Below are 6,187 nucleotides of genomic sequence, written 5' to 3'. Positions count from 1 at the left end.
GGAATTGGAACATTCCCCAATAACCCAAGCCTACAAATGGCTTTCCTGTTCTAACTTCCCCATGGCAGTTACTGAGGGGCCAGCATGTGGCCCTTGGTCACCATTACACATGGTCAGACTTTTCTCCTGTTTTGCCTGGGGGTCGTCCCTTCCGTGTAAGTTCCTAGAAGGCACATGTTTAGCAGACGCTTCTTTTATTTTCTCCACAAAGCCTGGAACTGGGTGTAGGGCCGCGGTGGCCAGTGCTTGGGACTAGAAGTTCAAACAAGCAGCTGAGAAACGAGGCAGGGACTTGCCGCACCTCGAGAACGGAGACCATCCCTCCGGTCCCTCCGTTCACCGGCCACCCCCACCTCGCATCTATCGCAGGGCCCACCACCCGCCTCCTGGGGGCTCCCAGGTGTATCCATCTCTCCATTTGCGCCGGGCCGGCTCCTCCCCGCTGTGATCCCCATGGGGGGAGGCTGTGTGTTGCTGTGCTTCGCACAGAGTCAGAATCAAAGAAACCCCAGTGTGAGATCAACCCCCCAAAATGGAAAAGTGATCCTAATCACTGTGCACATTCAAAGAAATAACGTAAGCAGCCGCTGGGTGTTTACAATCAAGCCTTGCATAAATGCAAATTACGCCATCTGTACGTAGACTCCACTCACCGGGATCAAACCCTCCGCCTGCGGCTTTGGGAGCCTGGAGACTCAGACTGGGGAGCTGTGTCTCACCTGTCGGGGAAGGGAGAAGAGTAATCCAGGTGTTGTGGTGGGGATTAAACGAGGTCGCGCTTCGCTGACAGTTTGGCACGAAACCACAAGCAATTTTTAAAAAAAAACAACACAACAAAGAGATTCACTACCGAAGGCTCTTGGGAGTTTGTTAGATTAACATTTCCCAAGGAGGGCCCCAGCTGCGGGGTGGCGAGCCTCGGTTCAACAACAGACCACCAGAGAAATTAAAACGGAGGAGTTTACTACCGAGGGCCCCGGAGGAGCCCCACAGCCCGCCTAGGGGCGCCACGCTGGGGTCAAGGCCAGGTGCAGGCAGAGGGAGCGGCGGGACGGACGCACAGCGCACGCCTCTGTTGGGCTGTGCGGGTGCAGTGCTTCCAATAAGGCCTGAGTGGTCGACTCAAACAAAAAAGCGGGGTTTGGGTCGGCTTCACCCGGGTTTCACCTGAGGGGTGCACGAGGGAAGGTTCGGAGAGGCAGGAATGGGGGAGTCCAATGGGATCTTACCTTCGCCCGCGACGGCCAGCGCATGCGCTCACGCGCTCACCGGAGGGCTGGCGTCTGTCCAAGGGCCTGCGGACGCCACAGGGTGGACGCCGTCGCAACAACGTTGTAGAGGAGCTTAGCTAAATTCTCCACAGCTCTCCAACCTCCCAAAGCCAAAAACAAAAGATAAATCACTCTCTGGGATAGTTCGCCCAGGAAGTATAAAAATCCTCCTTAACGTTCTCACCGGCTCCCCAGTGAATCAAATCACAATAGCTGTGCACAAGTGTCGGCTACCTCCCTGCAAATCACAGTCATGCCCCAGGCCCGCTCCCGCTCCTTCCCACTTCTCAGTCTCCCCTGCCCGCTCTCAGCCTTTTCCAAAGTGCACACAATCGGGCTGATAAGGCGCCTCCCAGGCCTCCCCCTCCCCTACAAACAAGGCGTCAGCTTGGTGGCCAAATGGAAATCTGGCACAGCGGGAAAAGATGGCCCCCTGCCCCCACTCCCCGGAGCTGCCCCCATCCTTCGCTTGGACTAGTGTGCTGTTCCCTCCTCTCTGCCACCCTCATTATGCATACGTCAGGCCTGGTGATAGTGCCCCTTGGCTCTCGGATGCTCTTTTTCATTCTTTTCTTACCTACGTTTCAGTTTGGATCATTTTCCTCCTCCTCCCCCTCCTTCTACTCCATGTTTTGAGAGTGAGAGTGCATGAGGGGGAGAGAGATGGGGGGAGAAAGAAAGAGAGGGAGAAGGGAAGAGAGAGAGAGAGAGAGAGAGAGAGAGGGAGAGAATCCCAAGCAGGCTCCACACTCGGTGCAGAGCCAGACACAGCACTCCATTTCATAAACCCTGAGATCATGACCTGAGCAGAAACGCTAAACTGCCTCAGCTATCCAGGTGCCCCTGGATCATTTCTATTGACCACCTTCAGGTTCACAGAATACTTCCTCAGCTGTGCCCAGTCTACTGATGAGCCTGTTAAGAGGAGTCCTCATTGTCGCTGCTGCTTATTTCTAGAATTTCTGTTTGACTCTCATCGTCTTGACTCTAGTGATCTTCCCCGCTTCTTCACATGTGTTGTCCACCTTTTCCATTAAACCCTTTGACACCTCAATCATAGGTTTAAAGTCACTCTCTGATAGTTCCAACATTGGGTCTCATCTGAGTCTGATGGTTGTTATTGCTTTGCCGCTTGACAATGCTTTTTTCTAGGTCTGATAATATTTTTATCAATTATATTATCAAAGTTTTTTTTTTTAATGTTTATTTTTGAGAGAGAGAGAGAGAGAGAAACATGCAGGGGAAGGGCACAGAGAGAGCAGGCAGAGGATCTGAAGCAGGCTCTGTGCTGACAGCAGTGAGCCTGAAGCGGGGCTTGAACTCACAAAATGCTGAATGATGACCTGAGGAAAGTCGGACACGTAACTGACTGAGCCACCCAGGTGCCCTGGTCTGATCATTTTTTGCTGAAAGCCAGGTATCATGCATAAAACAGAAGTAGAAGGAAAGAGTTTTATACCTGGATCTGTGCACATGTCTTCTATCGGGCGCTGTGGAGAGCTGAGTCCGTCTAGACTGGAGACGGCTGTTACTATGGGCACTGCAGGACAACACCAGCCTCCAAATTCCCTGGTGTTGTGTGGGCCGAGTGTGGAGCCCAGGTTGCTGGAGAATTTTCTCAATATTTTAGTCTTGCCAGGGCCTCATAGAACAGGCCTCAGGTGCTCCCCACGGGCAGGCAGCTGTTGCTGGTTACCCGATGTGCCGCGTTAGCCTCTGGGGCAACATGGGGAGTTCTTGGATGTCCCAGACAGGCATGAACTTTGATCTGAGGCAGGTCCTCTGTGCCGGGTCCTTGTGGGTGGGCCTTTCTCAACACACCTGCCCCTTCTCCTCGTGTCTGTGGTTGGTCTTGGGAGGAAGTTCCCGGCCCCTTCCCAGAAGGAGTGTTGGTATCCATGTAGGCCCAAGCCCTTCCTCCCCTCCTTCCTCGAGGGTAGAGGGTTTATGCTTCTGCCCCTGCAGCCGTGCGTCCGTGCCTGTGCCCAGGGCCAAAGCTTTGGCTGCCTCTCCTCCAGCAGTTTGAGGCTTTGGCTCCTGGGAGAGAAGGGCCTGGGCAGAGGCAGCGCCCATCTCAAGGCCACAGCCAATTCCCTGCTGCCGGCCTGCCCCACAGGTGGGGCTTCTTCTGGCCCCCTGCCTTGCTCCCATCTCTCTCCTGAACCCCTACTGGAGGCCTGTGGAAAAGAGCCCACAAGTCGGTGTGAGTCCCATCTGACACATGGTCCCTCACCAGATGGCCAGCGCTTTGTTAACATTTTAGCTGATTTCTTCTGGAATGCACGGCACACACCCCTTCCTCCTGTGCTGTGCCCACGTGAGCCACACGTCCCACCTCTCCCTAGAGGGGCCTGCCTCTCCTCGGAATTTGCTTTCTACTTTGCCTTGCAAAACTCAGCTAAGTTCAAGAAAAGTTATGATTTTGTAGTTTACAAACTACATTTTTCCTCATTGTTAGGGACCCAGTGGCATTCCTCATTTCCTCCCTCCCAGGTGGAAGCAGAAAATAAGAGCTGGCTGAACTGGCCCCGTCTTAGATGCTCTGTCCCCCTCCAACCCACTCCTCACACTCCCCAGAGGGATAAAAGACAAGTCTGGTCGTGACACATCTTGCCTTCAATCCTTGTGGTGGCTTCCTGTCACTTTTAGGACGACCAGAATCACTTAGGAGGCCTAGACTTGGCCCCTGCCTACCCCCTCTCCCTTAATCTGTCCCCATCCCCGCTTTGCTCTCTGAATGACGGCCGACAGTCTGTGCTCGTTCTAGTCCCTCTACCCCTGCTGCCTCTCTCCCTCGGCCAATCCTTTCCCTACCCATCCAGACCTCCGAACCAGCTCCATTTCCCCAGGGAGCCCTCGCTTGGCGCTTTCCCAACCCCGGCTGTCATGCTCACAGATCACCCTGAACCTGGCAGCACTTAACGCCTCTCTCTAGTCGCCTCCCAGCCAGTGTCTAAGCCGCTGAAGTAATCGGACTGTTTATGGTGAACACAGCACCCAGCACCCAGCTTCATAAATGCTGTTGTTGTGCCGGCTGAGAACAGGTGGAGACCACTCAGGAGCCCTGCTTTCCTGAACCTGCTTTTGCTCTGTACGTGGCAACCGTCTGGAGAGCTGGGAAATAGGTTGATGTTTCTGGGGATGACAGTTAAAGATACTGGTTGGTACTGGCCTCCTTGGACTGGGTGCCTGCCTGTCTTCGTGCTGCCTGCCACCTGCATTGTTCTAGAAGTCAGATGACCTTGGAAAATGGCCGGGGCCAAGTGAGTCTCAGGCAGGTACTGACAGGTGCGAGTGTAGGTAGCACTGGGAAACATGCTTGTATTGCTGGAAAGCGAAGACGCACCACATTTCATGACATTAACAGGGAAAGGTTCCGAGACGTCGATGATGAAAAGTTACTAACCAGCTCTTAAGATCTGCTGCTTTGATCCACCATCCGAAGCTGTTCCTTCCTGTGATTTAACACGTTTTATTGGATCTGAAGATATAGCCAAGGATATAGAAGGTGAAATTGTTTTGATAGCTTGCTGTATTTCCAGGGATTTGTTTGGTGATTTTCAGCTAATATCAACCAGCAGTTCCTGCGGTAAGTAGAAAATTGGCCGAGGCTTTATTTAGTGTAAACGGAGAGAATGCTGATAATAGCACTGTATACTGATAGGTCTTAGAGAAATTAAAAACGCAGGACTTATAGAACATGAGACCTTAGACGTAACTCTATCGTCGGTGTCAACTTTAGAAAGGCAGTATCTGGAAGTAAATCTTTTGTTGGCGGTGGTAGGCATCAGTTGTTGTTAAACGTAATTTTGTTCATTTTTGGCCTGGGAAGATGTAACTGATGCCAGTGTTGATATTCATGTCCTTCCAGGAAATCACTGTCATCTTTATGGAAACTTCCAAGGAGAAGAACTTCCTCAAGAACTACATAACCAAGTGTCTACAGCTACTGATACTTGCCTATTTTTAGATATTTTCCCTTTCAGTCTGAAGGTAGCCCCAAGTGATTGTATGATACTCTTCAATTTTTCAGAAGTAGTTTGTTAGTTTTTTTTTTTTTTAATGTTTATTCTTGAGAGCACGCTAGTGGGAGAGGGGCAGAGAGAGGGGTAGCCTGCGGATTGGAGGCAGGCTCTGGGCTGCCAGCAGTGAGCCAGATGCGAGGCTCAAACTCATGAACCACCACCTTATCACGACCCGAGCTGAAGTCGGAGGCTGGACCGACTGAGCCGCTCAGGTGCCCCGCAGAGAAGTAGTTGGTTAGCTTTATTCAGAGGTTGGAAAATTATGCATTTGCTACTATCAGGGGTGATGTGTTATACAGAAATGTATTTCTTCACAGAGCAAGTTTCTGCATCTGGAGACCAAAGACGAATGGGTAGAGAGTATTTCTGGCAGGGTCCTTTATCTTCACATCAGAATCTCATTTGAGACTCATCTGTGGGAGGCGTCTCATCTGTCAGCAAAATTTCTGCTCGGTGAATCATCCATTTTTTTCCCTTCAATTATTTTAACAGTGGAAATGATAGGGGGGAAATGCTAGAAAATACATGGTTTCATCAACACGCTTGGTTCAAAGCTTGATCCATAGTTTGAAATGTGGGGTCCTCCCTTTCAATGAGAACATGTAACCTCTTGCTGTTTTTTAAAATAAGATAGTCCCGAGCGATCACCGCCGTCTCCACGGGCCAGTCCTCGGAAAGCCCCCCAAGCCCGGCCGCTCCCTGCGGGCCCCTCCTACACCCGGCACCTGCTGGCTCCGTGGGCCCCGGTGGCGCCCTGCAACGATGGACTCGGGCCGGCAGGAGTCCTCCCGAGGACAGCCAGTCTGGTATCCCGCCTCCGGTGTGCGGAGCGGCCACGCGCGAATGCCGTGCCCGACACGAGGCCTCAGGCTCGCCCTGGGACAACGCCGT

This window comes from Puma concolor, chromosome B4 (assembly GCF_028749965.1).
Source record: "Puma concolor isolate L17-30 chromosome B4, mPumCon1.1.hap2, whole genome shotgun sequence".
Classification (NCBI taxonomy): domain Eukaryota; kingdom Metazoa; phylum Chordata; class Mammalia; order Carnivora; family Felidae; genus Puma; species Puma concolor.
The sequence above is the reverse complement of the archived record's forward strand: the minus strand, read 5'-3'. Positions refer to the sequence as shown.